Genomic DNA, 24,578 nt, shown 5'->3' with positions numbered 1-24,578 from the left:
AGTGGTCACTTTTACCTTATGTATGGCTCACCATGAGGAATGAGAGAGAGAGAAGCAGCTTATTCCGCTTGACTCGGTTATGGTAAAAAGTAAGAAATTCTAAAAAGAAAGTTATAAACATTTTATATAATATTTTAGACATTAAACATTTTATTTCTTATCAGTCAGTTTTTAAAACAGTAGAGGTTATGGAAGCAATTCCAAACTCAAGACACCCGAATGACCAGGTGAGTCAGATCATGGATAATGAAAACAGCAATTTCCTTTCCCTTTTAGTTTCTTGATCCACCCTTTTCAGCCTTTGCTTTAAAGTAATATCTTGGAAGTTCCCATTGAAAAGAATCCGACTAGTATCCATGAGAGTGCAAGTTCAATTCCTGGCCTCACTCAGTGGGTTAAGGGTCTGGCGTTACCATGAACTTTGGTGTAGGTCGCAGATTCGGCTTGGATCCCGCGTTTCTGTGGCTGTGGCGTAGAACAGCAGCTGCAGCTCTGATTCGATTCCTAGCCTAGAAACTTCTATATGCCATGGGTATGGCTCTGAGAAGCAAAAAAATAAAATAAAATAAAATAAAATAAAGTAATATCTTGGTAATTGCCAGTCTTGCCCACTTCCTAGGGTATCTCTCTATTCCTGTTCATAATAAGTACCTGTGTAAGTTAAGGGGGGGTGGGGATTAAACTAGCATGACACATATACCATAAAACACAGTGGATTAAACAGGACAGGAATTTTAAATCTTTCTCTAATGGCAATCTAATAGTAGGTAACCTGTCCAAGTTGTAGGGCAACTCCCTTTCCCAGTGAGATCCAAGGATCCAATTCTTTCCTTCTCATTGCTCTTCCAACCCCTAGGATGTTGTCCTTGTCAACCAGCTCACAGGAAGGGAGGAAGAGTGGAAATGAAGGGCCATTTTTTCTTGTGAAAGTGAAGTTGCCTATCATTTTCTCATATTCTATGGGCAGGACTTTAGTCAATGGCTACATCCAACTGAAAAGGATACTGGAAAATATTCTTTCTCACTAGGAATCCATTTGCCTGACAAATACTATGGAAAAATGGATTTGGGATGGACAGCTTGCAGTCAGCCACAGTACCCTACTTCTACCATCATCTGGATGACTAAACCTTGTTTGTTTGATTTTCTTATATCTCCAGAGACTGAAAACTTTTTTTTTTTTTTTTTTTGGTAGGGCCACACACAGGGCATATGGAAGTTACCAGGCTAGGGATCGAATCAGAGCTACAGCTTCCGGCCTAGGCCACAGCCAAAGCAATGAGGGATCCAAACAATGTTTGTGACCTACATCACAGCTCACAGCAATGCCAGAATCCCCAACCCACCAAGTGAGGCCAGGGATGGAAGCTGCATCCTCATGGATACTAGTCAGATTCATTTCCGCTGGGCCACAATAGGAACTCCACGACTGAAAACTGTTAAGTTGCATCTATCACAACATTCTTCTAAAAGATTCCTACAGGATTCCACAATTTCTGTAAACCAAACCACCTCAAAACTTAGTGTTATAAAACAACCATTTTATTGTACTCACAGATTCTGTGGACCAGGAATTTGGGCAGAGCAAAGAAGGGATGGCTTATCTCCTCTCCACAATGTCTGAGGCCTCAGCTGGAAAACTCAAAGGCTAGGGATTGAAATAATCCGGAGGTATCTTCATTTACATGTCTTGAGGTTGATGCTGACTATTGTTTGGAACTTCAGGTAACTGTCAACGCAACACCAGCCTGTAGCCTTTACATGTAGTCAAACTGCATAGACCTGTTTAGGCTTCCTCATAGGGATTTCTTAAACAAGAAACCAAAAACACTAGCTGTGAGAGAAAAACACAAATAAGTACATTAAGAATATTTAAGCACACTAAGAGTAAGAATGCTTGTTCCTTGAAAGCACCATAAAGAATAAAAAGACACCTTGGAATGGGAAAATACGTTTGCAAAACACATTTTTGATAAAAGGTTCCTATCTGGAATAGATGAATAATTCCAACAAATAAGGAATACAAACTAACTACATTTTTTAAAATGGGCAAAATATTTCAATTGGCCATTCACAGAGAGGGGAATATAAATGGCCAACAAATATTGAAAAGATATTCAAACTCATTTGCAATTAAGGAAACACAAATTAAAATCATTTAAAAAAACAATATATTTGTATCACTTTGCAAAAATTATGAAGTCTGACAATAAAAAGTACTGTTAAAGATATGAAACAACTGGAATTATCAAAAACTCTCAGAGAATACACTGGTACCGTAAGGATGAAAATCAGTTTGGCACTGTCTGGTAAAAATAAAGATATGAATATCTGATGAGCCAACAACTACTTTGTACATAGGCTGGAGAAACTGTGCACATGTGACCAGAAGATATGTACAACCTGTACCATTTGAACATCAACCTGTGTATTTTACCAATTTAACCAACTAAAGGAGAAAAATCAAAAAATCATCTCAATAGATGCAGTATGTGACAAAATTCAACAACTGACAACCACTATGGAGAACAGTGTGGAGGTATCTTAGAAAACTATACATAGAACTACCATATGACCCAGCAATCCCACTCTTGGGCATATATCCGGACAAACCTTTCCTTAAAAAAGACACATGCAGGAGTTCCCGTCGTGGCGCAGTGGTTAACGAATCCGACTAGGAACCATGAGGTTGCGGGTTCGGTCCCTGCCCTTGCTCAGTGGGTTAATGACCCGGCGTTGCCGTGAGCTGTGGTGTAGGTTGCAGACGCGGCTCGGATCCCGCATTGCTGTGGCTCTGGCGTAGGCCAATGGCTACAGCTCCGATTCGACCCCTAGCCTGGGAACCTCCATATGCCGAGGGAGCGGCCCAAAGAAATAGCAAAAAGAAAAAAAAAGAAAAAAAAAAAAGACACATGCACCTGCATGTTCATTGCAACACTATTCACAATAGCCAAGACATGGAAACAATCCAAATGCCCATCGACAGACGATTGGATTAGGAAGATGTGGTATATATACACAATGGAACACTACTCACCCATAAAAAGAACAAAATGCCATTTGCAGCAACATGGATGGAACTAGAGACTCTCGTACCAAGTGAAGTACGTCAGAAAGAGAAAGACAAATACCATACCATATATAAAATCATTTATATCTGGAATCTAATATATGGCACAAATGAACATTTCCACAGAAAAGAAAATCATGGACTTGGAGAATAGACTTGTGGTTGCCAAGGGGGAGGAGGAGGGTGTGGATGGTTTGGGGGCTTGGGGTTAATAGATGCAGGCTATTGCCTTTGGAATGGATTAGCAATGAGATCCTGCTGTGGAGCCCTGGGAACTATGTCTAGTCACTTATGATGGAGCATGATAATGTGAGAAAAAGAACATATACATGTATGTGTAACTCAGTCACCATGCTGTACAGTAGAAAAACAAATTAATTAAAAAATAAAAAATATAAAATTTCCATATGACAGCCCATCCATCAGAAGATATGGTGCCTTAGGCCAGATTCACCAAGTACTTCCCTGAAGTAGGGCAGTCTTAAAGATATTAACGTCTTTTTAATAGGTCTTTAGCAGTCCACTCATGCCTAGTCCAGCACAAACCAGAAGCCTGGACACAATTATTACAGAGATAAATTGTTGGGCACTATCTCTGTGCCCAAAAGAGATTTATTTCTACTTCTTTTTCAAGAATGAAAATCACTAAGCACCTGCTAATAAGGTGGGAAAGGATTCTGGGGTCCTGGAAGCTACAGTTTATGCAAAAACAACATAATTACTAGCCCATAAAAGCATAAACCCATCACTTTCTCAGAAAGAGAAACACAAAAACATGACCACTCTGGAAATGTATTTTTCATCTTTTCTGTGAGGACCTTCAAAGAAGCTTGACAATGAGAAGAAAACATGCCTTTTAGGAACAAAATAATGCCATTTACAGCAGCATGGATGGAAATAGAGACTTTAGTACTAAGAGAAATAAGTCAGAAAGAGAACAAAAAATGCCATATGATATCACCTACATGTGGAATCTAAAATATGACACAAATGAACCTATTTATGAAACAAAAAGACTCACTAATATAGAGAACAGACTAGTGGTTGCCAAGGGGGAAGGGAGGGAGGGGGGATGGACTGGGAATTTGGGGTTATTAGATGCAAACTGTTACATTGAGAATGTACAGCACAGAGAACTATATCCAGTCTCTTGAGATAGAACATGATGGAAGATAAAGAAAAAGAATGCATATATATATATACACATAAAAAAGTTATAAAATAAACACTTGGCATATGAGAGAAGCTCTGAAATATAAAGTGCTCCAAAAGTGTTATGAACTACAAAACATAATGCTTCCTTTCCAATTAAATATCCTCTGAACTATTTGGTATGCAAAAGTCTAAGATAGTAGCTCAGGGACAATGTTCCTTAAAGATTGTCCCTTCTATTTACTCCATCTTTATAACATCTTTTTAATGAAATACTTTATTGCCAGGGATTTCAAAGATCAAGGTGGCGTGAAAATAAAATTAAACTGTTAATAATAATTTGGAAAATATACTAGTTCCCACATTTATATATGGATGCATATCCTATAGCCCATAACTCAAAGGATCAACTTTTAAATTTATAGATGGTAATTCTCTAGATGGGCAGGAAGTTTACTCTTTCTTATGGTAAATTTTGATAGTTCATGAATAACTGTTAAATTTGGAGTTAAATCTGGCTATAATACAGACTAGGGTAAAAAAGTCTTAGGTTTAGAGCTTCAGTTCTTGGCTTCCTGGCTGTAAGGTATTTAATTAATCTCACTGAGTTTACTTTTCTTCCATAAAATTGGGATAGTAATACCCAGGCCAGTTGTGAGGATTAACTTATAAATATAAAGCATCTGGCATTCAATAAGTATTAATTATTATTGCATTTTGGAAAGAAGTTAAGCAAATATGTGTTAAATGAACAACATCTTATTTTCCACCACTGTTGACATCTAAATACGGCATAGCTTGGGGAAGGGTAGGGCAGACAAGTTAAATAGAAAACGACGCGCTGCTAGGTAGCAAGGCATTACACAATTCTTTCTTTTAAACGACTTTTCAAAACACTGAGCCTTAAATTCCAAGTTCATTATCGAAAACCAAATGATTAAACATATTATCATTCATTATACATTTAATTTTATATCTATGTACAAAAATCATATAATTCTTAAGTAAACATAATTCTTCTTTCATAAAAGTGGTTCAGTTCACTTCTGCTCATTTTCTCTTTAAAATGTTTTCAGTCCTGAATTGAGAGCAAAATTATTGTGAGCAAAGCTACAAAAAGTAAGGAAATTTAAGAATCCCAAGATTTAATAGTTATGGCTTATCTAATTTCAAATTTTAAAATTTCTCAGGAGTTCCTGTCATGGCTCAGAGGAAACAAATCTGACTAGCATCCATGAGAACACAGGTTTGATCCCTGGCCTTGCTCAGTGGGTTAAGGATCTGGTGTTGCCATGAGCTGTGATGTAGGTCCCAGACGCATCTCAGATGCCGCGTTGCTGTCTGTGGCTGTGGTGTAGGCTGCCAGCTAGAGCTCCAATTTGACCACTAGCCTGGGAACCTCTATATGCTGTGGGTACAGCTCTAAAAAAACAAAAAACAAAAAAAAAACCCCAAAAATAAAATTACTCAGCTAAGTATCAAAAAACAGCCTTCAAATGATCATATCTACTACATAATTTCGGCTCCAAATGATTTTACAAGTAATACAAAAAAATGTCACTTATTCCCTACAATTTGGTGTTCTCAACTATAAAATAGGAAAATAATACTTAGACTTGGTTCTATGACAGAAATTTTGTGAAGTTAAGCAACATGTGAAAATATTTAGAAATATAGTGATTACAAATCCTATCTCATGAGGGAAGTATTTATATCAAATGAGATATTATATATATAATAGGTTTTTCTGCAACTAATACAACACTCTGCAAGGCATTATTTTTGTTATTGTTACTTTTATCATTATTATCATTAATACTACTATCAGGCATTAATCAAACACAGTATCTAGAGGGAAGACAATTCATGAGTCTAGAGCAAATTTTCATACTGCATACAATAGGAGTAGTCAATTTATATACATTTATGAGTATTGTGACCTTTGCTTTCTTGTAATTTGTCTGCATGAAGAATTTTTTCCATCCCCTCCCTTTCTATCTGTGCCCTAACATGAATCTCCTGTAGGCAGCATATTGTAGGCCCTTGTTTTTTAATCCAGTCTGTCACTCTGTGTCTTTCGATTGCACAATCATTCCATTGTTATTTAATGTAATTATCTCTATTTCTTTTTTTTTCTTTTTAGGGCTGCACATGTGGCATATGGAAGTTCCCAGGCTAGGGGTTGAATTGGAGCTGCAGTTGCTGGCCCACCTTATAGCCACAGCAATGCTAGATCCAAGCTGTGTCTGCAACCTAGGCCACAGCTCACAGCAATGCCAAATCCATAACTCACTGAGGGGGGCCAGGGATCTAACCCACATCCTCATGGATACTAGTCGTGTTTGTTACCACTGAGTGACAATGGGGAACTCCAAAGGTAATTACTGACATGTATTTATTGACATTTTAAACCTTGTTTTCTAGTTGATTCTGTTTCTTTGTTCCTTTCTTTTTTCTTTTCCTTCTTGTTTTGATGATTTCCTTTTATTTTATGCTTATGTTCTTTTTGATTTTTGTGAATCTATTGTATGTTTTTGATTTGTGGTTACCCTGTTTTTCTTATTTTTTTCTCATCTATTTATTGTTTTTTTAATTAATTAATTTTATTACATTTATAGGTGTACAACAATCATCACAACCAAATTTTACAGCATTTCTATCCCAAACCCTCAGTGCATCTCCCACCCCACAAGCTGTCTCATTTGGAAACCATAAATTTTTCAAAGTCTGTCAGTATCTGTTCTTCAAAGAAGTTCATTGTGCCCTTTTTTAATTTTTTATTAATTTCTTTTTTTTTTGTCTTTTTGCCTTTTTTTGAGCTGCTCCCGAGGCATATGGAGGTTCCTGGGCTAGGGGTCTAATCAGAGCTTAGCTGCCGGGCCTACACCAGAGCCACAGCAACTTGGGATCCAAGCCTTGTCTGACCCACACCACAGCTCAAGGCAACGCCGGATCCTTAACACACTGAGAAAGGCCAGGGATCAAACCCACAACCTCATGGTTGCTAGTCAGATTCGTTAACCACTGAGCCACAATGGGAACTCCAATTGTGTCCCTTTTTTAGATTCCACATGTCAGTGATAGCATTTGATGTTGGTGTCTCATTGTCTGACTGATTTCACTTAGTATGATAATTTATAGGTCCATCCATGTTGCTGCAAATGCCGTTATTTCCTTCTTTTTAATGGCTGAGTAATATTCCATTGTGTATATGTATCACATCTTCTGGATCCACTCCTCTGTCAATGGGCATTTAGGTTGTTTCCATGTCTTTGCTATTGTAAATAGTGCTGCAATGAACATCGCAGTACATGTGTCTTTTCAAGTCATGGTTTTCTCTAGATAGATGCCCAGGAGTGGGATTGCTGGATCAAATGGTAGTTCTATTTTTAGTTTTGTGAGGAATCTCAATTTTGTTTTTTATAGTGGTTGCATTGCCGGAGGCCAGTTCAGGCAGCCAGGGAGTGTACACTTTCCCGATAGGAGATGGACAGTGTCGACAAATGTACATACATATACGGCCTCTTTGTCCCTTCTTTCAGGGCGCTGGACTGCTCAAATTTTATTGGCATAAGTGGTTGATTATATAGACAGTTTTTCACTATAGATTACATCACACTGTTAAAAGTACATTGGTTAACTATTACATGGTATAGCAGCTATACATCATGTTCTAAGATCTTTATCTTAACTAAACTTAGTGAGTACAATTTAAGGGCAATTAGGTACAATACATCATGTGGAAAGGAGGAGACTCAGTACAAATCATCCCATGGCCAGCCAGTCTTTACAAGTTGAAGAGGTCACAGACACAAGAATTTGGCATTCACAAATCTTGTTTTTAGACTGGTGCTTATCTTTAAAGCGTTACGGCAGGGAGACAGTGTAAGAAAATATAAACCAACTTAACTATCTATCACTTAAAAGCTTTCAAAATCAAGGACAAAACTCACAGCTAGGTTTCATGAATAATATATGTCTAACTTCTGTGAACCTCATTAAAATCCTAACTCTAAAGTTTACTATATAACTAGTTAGTAGATAAACACTATGTTTTAACTAAGTTGGATTTAAATAGGGGAAAGTCCTTCAGGATGAAATTCTTATTATATTATTGTTGTAATTGTTAAATCACAAATCACTACAGGAAAATAAGAATGGAAAATAAGAATAATAAGTAAATAATCAGGAAAGACTGAGGAAAACTGAATAATAAAACAGGAAAGACTAGGTCACCCGAGCAACAATCCATGTTTTCCAGTGCAAACATGGAAATTGTTTTCCCAGGAAAGCCCCAATTCTTCCCCATCAACATCAAAATGAGAGCTGTGTAACCTGAGGCCTGCCCTCGGCTTGTACCGTGCAGGCAGGTCTCAGCCTGACTGGAAGCCCACCTTCGGCATGCACCGTTCAGGCAGGCTTTATTATCCTGACCAGAAGCCCACCTTCAGCATGTACCGTTCAGGCAGGCTTTTATCCTGACCAGGAGCCCACCTTCAGCTTGTACCGCTCAGGTGAGCTCCCTTCCTTGATTAGGAACCTGCCTCCAGGTTTTCCTATCTTCAGGCAAGGTCCTTTTTTCAGGTCCCTGTATCTCCTTGGCTCCCCGCGTTGCACCAGTTTACATTCCCACCAACAGTGTAATAGGGTTCCTTTTTCTCCACGCCCTCTCTGGAACTTACTGTTTAAAGACTTTTTGATGATGATCATTCTGGCTGGTGTAAGGTGGTACCTCATAGTGGTTTTGATTTGCATCTCTCTAATAATGAGTGATGTTGAACATCTTTTCATGTTTTTTGGCCATCTGTATGTCTTCTTTGGATAATTGTCTATTCAGATCTTCTGCCCATTCAATACCCACAAATTAGTGTGATACACCACATTAACAAAATGAAGAATAAAAACCATATGATCCTCTCAGTAGATGCAGAAAAAGCCTTTGACAAAATCCTGTTTTTCAAATATGTTAATCTCTTCCTTTATCTACTTGCTTTAGATTCAGTTATACAGGCTCAAACACACTGTAGGAAAAAAAAACCCTATATTTTCTTACATTCCCTCTCAACATTTTATGATTTTGATGTCCTCTTTTACATCTTCATGTTAATCCCTTTGCTCTTCATTGTGGTTATAATTGCTTTCACAGAAATTTCTTGATTTTTTTTTTTTTTAAATCTGTGTACTGGCTTATTTAGGTGACTTACTTTCCTATATATTCTTGCTTCTTTTCTATTTAGAGAAAACCTTTCAATATCTCCATTAGGACAGTTTTACTGTTGCTGTATTCTTTAATTTTTTGCTTGTCTAAGAAATCCTATGGCTTTATTTCTCTTCTAAATGATAATTTTGCTGGGTAGAATATCCTAGGTTGCAGATTATTTCCTTTTAGGACTTTGAATATATCTTGCCACTCCCTTCTGGCCTGCAATGTTTCTGTAGAGAAATCAGCTGGAAGCCTTATGGGGGTGGGGGGCCTTGTAATTAACTCTTTGTTTTTCTCATTGCCTTTAGATCCCTCTCTTTGACTTTTGCCATTTTAATTATATCTTAGTGTAGGTCTGTTTGGGTTCATCTTGATTGGGACTTTGTACTTCCTGTACCTAGATATGTTTCCTTCTTTAGATTTGGCAAGTTTTCAGTCATAATTTCCCCTTTTTTTTTTTTTAAATTTTTAGGGCCATACCCATGGCATGTGTAAGTTCCCAGGCTAGGTGTTGAATTAGAACTGCAGGTGCCAGCCTATGTTACAGCCACAGCAATACCAGGTCTGAGACACGTCTTCGACTTGCAACGCAACTTGCAGCAATGCCAGACCCTTAACCCACTGAAAAAGGCCAGGGATTGTGTCCTCATATTCACGGAGACTATGTCAGATTCTTTTTGCTATTTCTTGGGCCGCTCCTGCGGCATATGGAGGTTCCCAGGCTAGGGGTTGAATCGGAGCTGTAGCCACCGGCCTACGCCAGAGCCACAGCAACGCGGGATCCGAGCCGCATCTTCAACCTACACCACAGCTCACGGCAACGCCAGATTGTTAACCCACTGAGCAAGGGCAGGGACTGAACCTGCAACCTCATGGTTCCTACTCAGATTCGTTAACCACTGCGCCACGACGGGAAGTCCCCTACAGATCTCTCATATATATATATATATTTTTTTTTCTTTCATTTGGCACTTTCTCCACTGTTCTGATTGGGTGATTTCCATTATTCTATCTTTCAGATCACTTATCTGTTCTGTATTATCACTCTGCTATTCATTGCCTTTGGCTCAGCTTTCATCTTGGCAAATGAGTTTTCCAATTTTTCTTGTTTCCTCTTTATAATGTCTAGTTTCTTTTTACAATAATATGCATTTCTATCAATAGCCTTCCTTAATTCCTTCAGTATTTTCATTATCTCCTTTTTGAACCTGGTGTCTGTTAGACCCAAGGGGTCTCTTTCACCGTTTGTTCTTTCAGGGAAATTCTCTTGATCTTTTAATTAGGAGTGGTTCCTCTGCTTCTTTTTTTTTTTTTTTTTGTCTTTTTGCTATTTCTTTGGGCCACTCCCGCGGCATATGGAGGTTCCCAGGCTAGGGGTCAAATCGGAGCTGTAGCCACCGGCCTACACCAGAGCCACAGCAACGCAGGATCTGAGCCACGTCTGCAACCTACACCACAGCTCACGGCAACGCCGGATTGTTAACCCACTGAGCAAGGGCAGGGACTGAACCTGCAACCTCATGGTTCCTAGTCAGATTCGTTAACCACTGCGCCACGACGGGAACTCCTCCTCTGCTTCTTTAATCTATTTAAAGTTCTCTTACTCTATGAGTTTTTGAGAAACGATTATCTACTGTGGTCTTGGAGGGCTATTTTTTAAGTGGGAGCATTCCTGTGTAGTTTGCATGTGTTTAATATTTTTAGTGTGAGAGATGTTTTTCATATGGATGCCTTCCACTTCTTTCCTCAATGTGTGCTGACCCTTCTCCTTTTGATAGGAGGGAGAACAACTCTTGTTGTAGGGACCAGAACTTGCAGTGGATATTGAGCAGGGCCTTCTCTTTGCTCTGTGGCTGTCACTTACCTGTCAGGGGCAGGGTCTGCTCCCTAGTTGTTGGGATAAAATTCCCCAGGTCCATTTCTGAGCTGCAGCATGAGGTAGGTGGGACTGGAGTTTCTTCTGGGAGAGAGGCCTTTGCCAGAGCTGTCCACTGGGGAGTATGCTCTGTGGTGTCATCTGTGTTGGCTCACACAGTAGTGTTTTTGGCACTGCCCTCGGCCCCACCTCCACTGTGAAAATGCAGGCAATCGGCCCTGGAGGCACTTAGCATTGTGTTCACAAAGCTGCCAGCACCGATCCTTAGATGCCAAGTCAATGAAGTCAGGTCCTAGGACTGTAGTATTCATGCACCTGGATCCACTCCGGGAGCTATGGAAGCAGCCAGACACCAGCCCAGCCTCCCTGAGCACATGCCCACAAGGTCCCATAGCTGCTAAGGTTGGACCCATACCAGCAACAGAAGCACTCCTTGTCCTACTCACAAAGTTTACAGAAGCGATACCAAGAAAGTGGCTACTTTGGTGGGCCCTACCCCACCTTTTGTGGGCCCCTTAGCAATGGTGCTTTGCTTCCATGGCTGGCCAGGCTTCTCCCGAGTACATTCCCCAGCTGCAGCCTATACCACATTACAGGCTATCTCTGCAGCCAAACGCTGTCCTCTGAAACCCAACTTTAAGCACTCAGCCCCTGCACATGCCAGTAGGTGCTTGTGTCAGGCTGGGGATTGTAGAGGTGGCATGGATCTTCTGTGCTGGTCTCTGTTCTGCCTGTTGGTGCTGTCCTCCAAGCCTCTGAAGCCCCCTTTCTGTCCTGGATAATCTCCTCACTGGTGAAGGGGCTTCTCAAGGTGTAGGAATCTTACCTCATAGACAGTTCCCTCCCTGGAGCAGAGGCCCATCCAATCTCTTTTTTTTTCTTTCTTTCTTTTGTCCTACCCAGTTACATGGAGTTCTTGAACTTCTGGGTGTCTGATTATCTTTTGTAATGTTTAGAAAGGCATTCTATGGAAATTGTTCCATATGTAGATGTATTTTTGATATATTTGTGGGAGGAGGTGAGTTTCACACCCTTCTATTCCGCCACCTTGAGTCCTTCCAGTCTAAAAATGTTTTGATCCATTATAATTTATTTTTATTATTATTACTCTTAATAGCCACACCTGTGGCATATGGAAGTTCCTGGGCCAGGGACTGAATCTGAGCTACAGCTGTGGCATGGGGGCAATGCCACATCCTTTAACCCACTGTGCCAGGCCAGGGATAGAACTCGCACCTCCACAGTGACCTGAGCTCTCTTCAGTCAGATTCTTAGCCCACGGTACCATAGCATGAACTCCAATTCACTATTATTTATTGATACTACTGATAAAATATAATCTCTTCCTTCTACTCTTGTTTGATGGTTTACGTAAATGTAATAAATTAGTTCAAGAAAATTAATAAATTTGAAGGGGGCTGGATTAGGATTTCTAGGGTTAGAATGAACTTTATTTAAAATCTGCTATCGTGGGAGTTCCCATCGTGGCGCAGTGGTTAATGAATATGACTAGGAACCATGAGGTTGCGGGTTCGGTCCCTGCCCTTGCTCAGTGGGTTAACGATCTGGCGTTGCCGTGAGCTGTGGTGTAGGTCGCAGACGCGGCTCGGCGTAGGCCGGTGGCTACAGCTCTGATTCAACCCCTAGCCTGGGAACCTCCATATGCCGTGGGAGCGGCCCAAGAAATAGCAACAACAACAACAACAACAACAATAACAACAACAAAAGACAAAAAAAAAAAAAGATTCTTCTAATGGAAACAAAGCAAAATAAAACCTTTAAAAAAATAAAATAAAATAAAATAAAATCTGCTATCGTACATTTGTACAAAGTGAGACCAGGCATAGTAGCTGACTAATCTGTAATCATAAAATAGGAAACTGCAAACCAAGCACCAAAGGTAAAAAATCTCCCAGAGATAAATATTGAGATCAGTGGTTTCCTAAACTGTTCCTTCCACACATCAAAACATTTCTTTGAGAGAGTTCTGGTTATGGCTCAGTGGTAATGAACCTGACTAGCATCCACGAGGACGCAGGCTCGATCCCTGGCCTTGATCAGTGGGTTAAGGATCCAGGCTTGCTGTGAGCTGTGGTGTAGGTTGCAGATGTGGCTTGGATCCTGTCTTGCTGTAGCTGTGGCTGTGGCCAGCAGCTGTAGCTCTGATTCAACCCCTAGCCTGGTAACTTCCATATGGCCCAAGTGCAGCCCTAAAACAAACAAACAAACAAAACAAAGAAACAAACAAACAAAACACCTCTTTAATTTAGATACTCTCTGAATAAAATAAAGAAAATTCTATTAACTAAGTCATACTATAAAATTAATGCATTTTTATTAATGCAGTTGAACAAATAATCATATATATAGGCAAGTCATATTATTCATTTGTTTAATGATAATGTTCAGTTCTCAGATCCCTCTGCAAATTAATCTACAACATGTCAGGGGTTTCAACCAACAGGTAGGGAAATAATGATAAAGAAAACTAGCAAATATCAATAGGAAATGTAATGATACAGAAAGAGAAAACAAATAAAAGATTGTCTTGCTATAAAGTGTGCCTCATACCCATTTAATGAACAAATTGTTCCATTTAATAGCTTTTTACTACTGGTTTGCATCCAGTCCCTGTTGACAGATACCCATGTCATTAGAAGTATCATCAGCACTGGGGCCCATGTGGATAGTTTCCCCATGTCATGGGCTCCATAGAGAACCAATGAATTCTATCATTCATCCTCACGCTCAGGTTGCAGAAGAAGAAATCGAGGGCCAGAGAAATGAAGTGATTCATCCAAGATTACTCATTTAAGTGAGTAGCAGAACTAGTTTTCTGCTCCTATTACTTCACAGCAATTTCACATACCTCCCAAACTACATATTCTACCAGCATCCATTGCCAACTTTCCTTTTGTAGTTTACTTCCCATGAAAATACTTTTAGCCAAAGGGTACAGACAAAAATAGAAGAATTAATTTGTTATAATATTGCAAGGCAGGTCTAGGTGAAACTAGAAATAATCAATATACTGCTAAAGGTTGTAACTTAATGAAATTCATGACCATTTTAAGCCATCTTTTCGCATATATATATATATTTTAAAGTAGAAATAGGTAAAGCTCTAGCTTCTGTGTTTAATATTACAGAGTTAAAATCTACGGAACTCTAGTGTAATTAAAAATTAAAATGGGAGTTCCCGTCGTGGCGCAGTGGTTAACGAATCCGACTAGAAACCATGAGGTTGCGGGTTCGGTCCCTGCCCTTGCTCAGTGGGTTAATGATCCGGCGTTGCCGTGAGCTATGGTGTACGTTGCAGACGCGGCTCGGATCCTGCGTTGCTGTGGCTCTGGTGTAGGCCGGTGGCTACAGCTCCAATTCGACCCCTAGCCTGGGAACCTCCATATGCCTCGGGAGTGGCCCAAAGAAATAGCAAAAAGACAAAAAAAAAAAAATTAAAATGACCTCAGTGTTTCCATGGAAATAAAAAGACCTCATGAATAAAGAATTATTTATGCACTTGACACAGAAGTCTGTTACTCTGAAAGTCATACATTGTTTCTTAGCTACTACAAGCTTGATATTTTTGTTTTATTTTATTACTGCCTATCTCCTTTGGTTAAATTCTTCTTGAAGGTCTAAAAAATCATAATTTCTATTAATATAATTCTGATATAAAAATATTTCAATATATTTTCAAATGTTAATCAAACCTGAAAGAGGAAAGATCTTCTAAAACAGTTAATATATTTATATAATTCTAATCATCTTTTTAAAGTCAGAATTTATACTTCCACTTAATCGTATTTTAGGCAAAAGCAAAATAAGTAGAAAAATTTAATAATTTATTAAATCTAAAATTGCATAAAGTATAAAAAAGATTTAAAATGATAGTTTAAGGTAATTAGTTAAAAAAAAAGACTGGAAAGCAGAAAGACTTGAAAGAAAAAAGACTTTTCTGAAATATTTTGATAATCAAGCCTAGAAGTCTGAATCCCCTCGTGCAGGGGAGTATTAAATGTAAATATGGTACAATAAAAGGCGTTGACTGGAGTTACCTTATATTGCAATGTCTCTTGGAGATCCCTGTCTATGATACACTGATGTACTTGTTGACTAAGGGCCTGAAGAGATTGCTTCAATCAGCAACTAATTTGAGGTATCTCCTGCCCCTACATTCTCCCACAGGTTCCAAGCCGGACTCAACTGATCAGTTGAAAGCATTGTTGGTGTTTCTTTTAATGCCTTAGCCATTTTTCCTGCTCTAGCTAATGTAAGTGTTGGAGGGCCCCAGAGCTAGATCCTGAGCATTCTTCTCTTCTTTATCTACATTTCTTTTGCTTATCTACGTATTTCTCTTTTCTGTTTTTAAATACCATCCATAGGTTGATAAATCACAAAAATGTTTATCTCCAATCCTGACCTCTAGATTTATGTTTCTAAGCGCCTACTAAACATTTCCATTTAGAAATCAAACTAACCAGTCCAAAAGACAGCACTTGCTTTTCTCTTCTGAATCTATTCAACCCCAACAAGTCTTCCTCAATTCAGTAAAATTCACGACCTTCCATACAAGTCACTGAAGGCTAAACCCTGGAGTCATTCTTCATTCCTCTCCTTCCTTCATCACCAACCCCACAACCACTCCCCAAGAGCCCATCAATCAGCAAGTGTTGATTTCTCTTTCTCCAAAATATATCCTGAATCTGTTGGTTTCTCTTTGTTCACTGCATCACTATCACGCTAGTTCCAAATCACCATGTAATTGCAATTACCTAATTGCTCCCTCAATTTCCATCCACGTCCCTCTACAATACATTCTCCTGCAACATATAAAGCAAGATATATCACTTCTCCACTAAGAGTCTTCTAATAGTTATTATTGTTCTTAGGATGAAATTGACCCTATAATTACCATGGACTCTAAGGCTTTCTGTACCTGACTGACTTCATCTCATACCATCTCCTCTATTGCTCTCTAAGCTTATGCCACACTGACTATTTTTCAGCTCTTAAACACATTTTTTTCTATCTCAAGGCCTTTGCATTTACTCTTTTACCTGTGAAGCTCTTTCCTCTGCTTTTTGAATACTATCTCCTTGAAAATACCACAAAAACATACCCTGTTGATAAAACAAAACTAAGTTTTCTGCTTACTGTAGCAAGGAAAAATACTACCTTGACAATCTTAACAGTGTGTCTGACGGGGAAGAGATATTGGTGAGGTTTTGGGGGTATAGTTTAAGGTGAGTTTTCAATGCAATGCAATACCCCAAGACTTTAGCACTGGGTAAAGTCTGCAGAGCAGACAGGGAAACCCCAAGCCAAAGACACCCATCAAAGAATCCTCCTTCTCACAGAAATGGATCTGCTTTAGTGCCTTTGCCATGCTCAGTCATGGGCTGAGAGTAGCTTGTGAGAAGCACAGCTTCTGCACAAGTGGTAGGTCTAGAACACAGAACCTGGGGCCATCAGTCAGTTACTCTACCTGAAACAAGAGCCTCAAGTGGCTCATTTTTCATAGCTGCCAATGCCCTTCTATTCTGACAAACAGACCTATCTCTTCCCACAGGTTCAGGATGCAGGTCTTCCATGGTTCTTGTGTGCCTCCCTTCCAGAGGGGAAACTCAGATGGGACCTCTGACACTGCAATTGATCTTTAGGCTCACAACTGGTACTCATACTCTCCTCCCTCTTTCAGTAGCTATTTTAATTCTAATCCCAGCTATCACCTCATCTGATTTTGGTGGCTTACAGGTGGTGTGACTCAAATATTAACTTCCGAAGGATCTGAGTAATCACATTGTTTTCATGCTGGCATTGCTGCATGTGTGCACGCACCATTACAATGGGACATGGGAGTACCAAAAGGTGCCCAGATGGGTCATCTGGATTCCATATATAGTCCCACTGCCCTGCCACCTCCTGCTGACCAGGGTCCATCACCCCTGCAAGAATGCTGATGCTGGTCTTACCTGCTAACACCTGGGTACAAGGACTCTAAAGTGCACTGACATTAGCTATATCTTATAGTTCAATAAAAACTTTGTGTTCCTCCTGACAAGACTCCCCTTTGGGGACCAGGACCTGCAAAGCTGAAACTTAAAGGTATGGGAAGCATAAAATTTCCCAGTGTGTCATTGGGAATGATGGAAAAAAGGAGCCACTCTTGCCTCTGCCTGGTGGTTACTGGGCCCACACTTTCATCCTTTTGGGAACACAGCACAATACAGAGGTCTCTGCCTTAATACACATACTACCTGACCAAAGACGGCACTGAGGCTTACAGAGTGTTGCCTCTGAGTTAATGCTGTACTCCTGCTTTTAGAAGGCCATTTCAGGAATCTATGAACCCATCTTAAGTGCAGCAATTTCTTTAAGAAACAAACCATGGTACATATACACAATGGAATATTACTCAGCCATTAAAAAGAACGAAATACCAGCATTTTTTGCAACATGGATGGACCTAGAAACTGTCATGCTAAGTGAAATCAGCCATACAATGAGACATGAACATCAAATGCTTTCACTGACATGTGGAATCTGAAAAAAAGGACAGACTGAACTTCTCTGCAGAACAGATGCTGACTCACAGACATTGAAAAACTTATGGTCTCCAGAGGAGACAGTTTGGGGGGTGGGGGGATGTGCTTGGGCTGTGGGATGGAAATCCTGTGAAATCAGATTGTTATGATCATTATACAACTATAGATGTGATAAATTCATTTGAGTAATAAAAAAGAAAGAAAGAAAGAAAGAAGAAGAAAGAAAGGAAGAAAGACAGAAATACATATTCACACCTCTTTGTAATTATACTGAGTATAGTCTTTTTCTTTTTTGGGTCTTTTTAGGGCTGCACCCACAGCATATGGAAGTTCCCAGGCTAGAGGTAGAATCAGAGCTGTAGCTGCTGGTCTACGCCACTGCCACAGCAACACCAGATCCAAGCCTCCTCTGTAACCTACACCACAGCTCATGGCAAAGCTGGATTCTTAACCGACTGAGCAAGGCCAGGGATCGAACCGGCATCCACATGGATACTAGTTGGGTTCATTATTACTGAGCCACAATGGGAACTCCTACCGAGTATAGTCTTCATTGCTTCATTTAACCTAGGTGACCAACTTTTTTCCCCCCAGATAAAACTAGAAGACAGAAAACCAGGGACTGTTTAGCTATTTTTCTAACGAGCATGCCTGTCATTTTATTTTATTTATTTCTTGCTTTTTAGAGGGCTGCACCCACAGCATATGGAGGTTCCCAGACGAGGGGTCAAACTGGAGCTACAGCTGCTGGCCTACACCACAGCCACAGCAACGCCAGAGCCTTAACCCACTGAGTGAGGCCAGGGATCCAACCTGCAACCTCATGGTTCCTCGTCAGTTTCTTTCTGCTGAGCCATGAGAGGAACTACCCCCCACCTTTTTTTTTTTCATTTTATCTTTATAAGTTTTAAGGAGGCTGCGTAAATAACTAACTCCAAAGGTGTTTTGCAGCCTGTAAATCTATTTTTAAATGTACATTAACAGCTAAACTATTTAGTTACTAATGTTCCATCTCTCATTTTTTTCTTCAGATTATGTCTAAATCTTCAAAGATTATGTATCAATTAACACAGTTTAATACTTATCTAACATATTTAGGTTACCTAAGTATGTAGAGATTACAGTTTTAGCTAAATATAAAGTTATTAAGAATTATGATATTACAGAAATATCTTAAGAAAGCAGGAGTTCCCGTCATGGCGCAGTGGTTAACGAATCCGACTAGGAACCATGAGGTTGCGGGTTCGGTCCCTGCCCTTGCTCAGTGGGTTAACGATCTGGCGTTGCCCTGAGCTGTGGTGTAGGTTGCAGACGCGGCTCGGATCCCGCGTTGCTGTGGCTCTGGCGTAGGCAGGTGGCTACATCTCCGATTAGACCCCTAGCCTGGGAACCTCCATATGCCGCGGGAGCAGCCCAAGAAATAGCAACAATAACAACAACAAAAAGACAAAAAAAAAAAAAGAAAGCAAACCTTTTAAAGATACTCATCATTAAAATTTTACCTAGTTAATCATGATTCTAAGTTTAAACAATTTGTAGAAATAATGATTATATGAGTTCCCACTGTGGCACAATGGGATTGGCAGAGTCTTGGGAGTGCTAGGTTGTAGGTTTGATCCCCTGCCTAGCACAGTGGGTTAAGGATCCAGTGTTGCCATAGCTGCAGCTTAGGTCATGACTGTGGCTCAGATCTGATCCCTGGCCTAGGAATTCCATATGTTGCAGGGTGGCCAAAAAATAATAATAATAATAAATAATGATTATAATGATAACTCATTTGTCCCATAAAACCAATGAAAAAATATAGGAAGTTTAAATTTTAAGATGTCCAATCTTTCTGTATAATCTAGAATATTGTGTTGGCATTAACTTCATATATTAAAGTCAGGAAGATAATTGTTTTTCAGTCCTATAAACCAGTACAATTGACTTACTCTGATTTGTCTACCGATTCAACTATTTATCAGGAATATTCTAGGAACATTTTCTATATAATATATAAACTTCGTATTCAGAAATAAAATCACAGAAGCTATTTAAATCCTGCTTCAAAGCTGGAACCAAGACCTTTTCTTCTTTTCTTATAGTTTTAATCAGAAATATCCCTTAAAAGCAAATTTAAAGAAACACAAAAAAGTTAATGATTTTTCTTTCCATTTTAGAAATTCTTCATTACATAGTCCTAGATTGAGCACATAATGACAGAATAATTGTTTTCATCAATTAATTCTTAATGTTCCCCTAGGGAGAAAAAAAATGAGAGGGAGCCAGCTTTAGTTAAATACAAACTTATCATTATAAAAAACTAAGTGTCTTGGGAGTTCCCGTCGTGGCGCAGTGGTTAACGAATCCGACTAGGAACCATGAGGTTGCGGGTTCGGTCCCTGCCCCTGCTCAGTGGGTTAACGATCCGGCGTTGCCGTGAGCTGTGGTGTAGGTTGCAGACGCGGCTCGGATCCCGCGTTGCTGTGGCTCTGGCGTAGGCCGGTGGCTACAGCTCCGATTCGACCCCTAGCCTGGGAACCTCCATATGCCGCGGGAGCGGCCCAAGAAATAGCAACAACAAAAGACAAAAAAAAAAAAAAAAACAAAAAACAAAACAAAAAAAAACTAAGTGTCTTTCCTTAATTAAAGAGAAGGGAAAACTTAGATGCAGGAAAACTTATAATTATTTTTTTTATGGCCACACTTAGTGTATATGAAATTTCCCAGGCCAGGATCAAATCTGAGCCACGGTTGCTGCAATGCCAGGTCCTTAATCCACTGAATGAGGCCAGAGATCAAACCTGCATCCTCACAGATACTAGGTTCTTAACTGCTGAGCCACAACTGGAGCTCCCAGGAAAACTTATTTTGACACACATGCATGAGAGAGAGAGGGAGACAGGGAAACAGAGTGAGGGAAGGATAGAGTCATTATGACTCATTTAACATTAATTCAGGTCCCTTGACAATTTGATTTCTATGATTAAAAGCCAGTAGTTATTAATACCTGAAGTATAGAAATGAGAGGGAGGGGGTTTCTTACATTAAACAAAGTAAAGTTTCTCTTAGATTAATAAGACCATCTCTTTCTGAGGTGTTTTGAAGGGAAGAAGAAAAAGTGAGAAGGTGAAACAGAACAGAGGAAATGTAGGAATGTAGGTTGAGGAAAGTGGAATAGAAGAATAAAGAGTGTAATATTCAAATTTTGATTTGAATGGATCTAGAAAAGACAGTTTTCATTTTCTCACATTTTTCCTTTGCTTTTGTCAAGGAATCTTTTAGGGAAGCAATTTCATAATCCCTTGAATATATTTTAGAAGTTTCCTTTTGCCTTAAAATGTAGAAAATTGTATGTTTGGGATATTGCTCCCTTTTTGATTCACAGTGCCTCCCAAAAGGAACAGTTTTATTCATAACAAAAGTTCCCCAGAGCCCGACTGTGGTGCACTGGGTTGAGGCTCCAGTGTTGAAGTTCCTCTTGTGGCTCAGGGGTAACGAACCCAACTCCTATCCATGAGGACGGGGGTTCGATCCCTGGCCCCACTCAGTGGGTTAAGGATCTGGTATTGCTGTGAGCTGTGGTGTAGGTTGCAGATGTGGCTCGGATCTGGTGTTGCTGTGGCTGTGGCATAGTTGGCAGCTGCAGCTCTGATTAGACCCCGAGCCTGGGAACTTCCATATGCTGCAAGTGTGGTCCTAAAAAGACAGACAGACAGAAAGAAAGAAAGGATCCAGCATTGCTGCATCTGTGGCATAGGTCACACCTGTGGCTCAGATTTGATCCCTGGCCCAGGAATTTCCAAATGCCATTGGTGCGTCCAAAAAAAATTTTTTTTCCTAAAGTAACCATTATAATTCCAAATAATCCTTTTATCACTTAGAAAGTTAAGATGACATACCATCTTATATATATCTAGTTAACATACAGATAAGATGCAGGAGTTCAGCCCAGAATGGGTATACAACTAGACTAAAGATAAACCTATGAGTCTGGCAACAGTCAGTCAAATCTTGGGCACCTTGTGTCTTAGGGATCCAGCCCTACAAAGAGAACTAGACTTTCAATGGGCAAAATAAAACAAGAGTGATAAAGTTCTGACAAGATTCTCATAAGTGACTTGAAACAGTTTTTCTAAAGGATGCCAGTCTGAATAGAAGTTTTCTGAGCATACAAACTTACTCCCATCTTTATCCCTATGAACTTCCTTTTATAGATAGACAATGAAGAAATAACAAGGACAAACAGTAGTATTGTCAGTAATAATGCATATTTCTACCCCAAATAAGAGTTTTTCAGACTGACTGATCAATGGACTTTTCAAAAGGGGTTTGTTATTCTTAGGTATTACTCTAAACTACACAGACTAAATTTGGCATTTGGAGTGTCTGATGATAAAATAAGAAATGAGGGCTCAAACCCAATATGAACTTACCTCACCATCGTCAATGGAGAGACACTGTGAAGGAGGCTCAAAGGGCCTCAGAAAAGCATGCTTGTTTCCAAGTTGACCAGATTATGATGGGACCTCCAAAACAGTCAAATATTGGCTCCATTAAAATACCTCCAAAATAACCTGTTGATAAAGCAAAACTCAGTTTTTTGCTTACTGCAGTGAGGGACAATACTATCTTGAGTCTTAACAGTGTCTCACAGGGAAGTCAGAGGCACAACATTTATGAGTTTGGGAATCTGGTTTAGGATGAGTTTCAAGGCAGGGGACCTAACTGGGATTAGGCAAAGTTTTTAACAATATTTCTGATTGGTCAAAGGGAGGTAAGAGTTTAGAAGTAAGTCTTTCACAAACTTCTGTCTTTTTAGACTAATCTTCTGCTATTTCCCTACATAACCTGAGTTGTTGCGCCTGGAACTTTTTTGATTTAAAATGATTTTCCCTTTGTTAGAATTGATAGTACTTATCAGACCACTTTAAAATTGTAGAACTGTCTGCCACTACATTGTGAGTTGTAATAGGAGTAGGATTAGGTTTTGTTAATCTTTCTTACAGCCAGCAGGTCACAGTGTCTGGTTCTCAATAAATACTGTCACAGTTGCCCATGATTGGAGAAAAACACATAAACATGCTGACTAATCTGATTTTCAATTTACGAACATAACCTCAAAGGATCTCTTAATCAAGCAGGGCAATTAACAATAATATACCTTCCTAGTTTAATTACTCTCCTACTAGCTTTTCTAAACTCCCTAACATACTTCCCCCACACACCAATCTCCACAATCACCAAAGGCCTTGCTTATTTCACTGAGACAACTAATCAGAAGAGTATTTCTAAGGACTCTCACTTGTACCAACCTACCAGCATCTTTACCTACCGTAGTCTGTCTTAGCATCCATCCACAGAAGAGGTACCCATGCTTCTTCAGGCAGAGCCAGAACTTCGCATTCTTGCAGTTACCCTTATTGTGTGGTATCTGCATGACTTAACTCTCCTATTCTCTTTAAAAACTCTCGCCAAAACGAACCTACTAGCACTCCTAAATGTGCCATATAATTTCTTTTGCTTTCTCCTTGAATTCTATACATCTGCAATTTAATCTCATGTCCACATCCTGTCATGAAAGATCCAACCTTAAGACCCTACCATGGATAGATTGCTTGCTTTTCTGGACTGTGTAGTAAAACTTATGTGGAATGGTATTGGTCATACTTTGGTACCAAAATGAGCTTTATCACTTAATAGTTGTGTAATAACCTCAGGCAAGTTATTGAATTTCTGAATTTCAGTTCTCTCATTTATGAGAGACACTATTAGTAGGTTAAATGATATTCAATGAATTCTTTCTTTCCTACTAAAGCACAACTTTTCTTGGGGTGGTAATGTGCTCTTTAAAAAGAGCTATATTGGAGTTCCCATCGTGGCGCAGTGGTTAACGAATCCGACTAGGAACCATGAGGTTGCAGGTTCGGTCCCTGCCCTTGCTCAGTGGGTTAATGATCCGGCGTTGCCGTGAGCTGTGGTGTAGGTTGCAGACGCGGCTCGGATCCCGCGTTGCTGTGGCTCTGGCGTAGGCCGGTGGCTACAGCTCCGATTCAACCCCTAGCCTGGGAACCTCCATATGCCGCGGGAGCGGCCCAAGAAATAGCAACAACAACAAAAAAAGATAAAAGACAAAAAAAATAATAAAAAGAGCTATATTACCAGAATTCCCGTGGTGGCTCAGTGGAAACAAATCTGACTAGGATCCATGAGGACGAAGGTTCAATCCCTGACCTCACTCAGGTGAAGTGGGTTAAGAATCTGGCATTCCCGTGAGCTGTGGTGTAGGTCACAGATGTGGCTCGGATCTGGCATTGCTGTGGCTGTGGTGTAGGCTGGCAGATACAGCTCCGATTTGATGCCTAGCCTGGGAACCTCCATATGCCACAGGTGTCGCCCTAAGAAAAACGAAAAAAAAAAAGAGGTGATTTTCCCTAGCATCCTTTGTAACTAGAGTAGTCATACAACAGTTCTAACCAGTAAGTTAAAAACGGAAGTTGCTGTTGGATCGTCTAAGAAGGACCTTTGGCTCATTTACCTAGATCAGACCTTTTGCCTATTCCTATTCCTGTCTGAGCTCTGATCAATGCTGGAGGTGGAATGACTGCCTCTAGTCAGTTTGGTCAGACTGCCTTTGCACTTGGTTTTATAGGAAAAAAGACCTTTTTATTTGGTTAAGCCACCATAATCATGTCTGTTCCAAGCAGCCAAAGGTGCTCCCTAACACATACACCATCTTGACAGTAA

At 39.8% G+C, this 24,578-nt stretch overlaps 1 protein-coding gene across 1 annotated transcript in view; it reads right to left on the bottom strand.

Moving 5' to 3' along the window:
* Positions 1 to 1,520: 1,520 nt before the first annotated feature.
* Positions 1,521 to 24,578, bottom strand: part of CARF (calcium responsive transcription factor) — a 92,596-nt gene continuing 69,538 nt past the window's right edge. Inside the window, exons 18-19 of the mRNA XM_047773267.1 lie at positions 22,268 to 22,408; positions 1,521 to 1,834 (exon numbers count right to left, since the gene is read on the bottom strand). The gene's annotated coding sequence lies outside the window, so the exon portion shown is untranslated. The remainder of the gene's footprint in view (positions 1,835 to 22,267; positions 22,409 to 24,578) is intronic.

The sequence above is a fragment of the Phacochoerus africanus genome, chromosome 3 (genome assembly GCF_016906955.1).
Source record: "Phacochoerus africanus isolate WHEZ1 chromosome 3, ROS_Pafr_v1, whole genome shotgun sequence".
Classification (NCBI taxonomy): Eukaryota; Metazoa; Chordata; class Mammalia; order Artiodactyla; family Suidae; genus Phacochoerus; species Phacochoerus africanus.
This window is presented reverse-complemented; position numbering and strand designations above follow the sequence as displayed.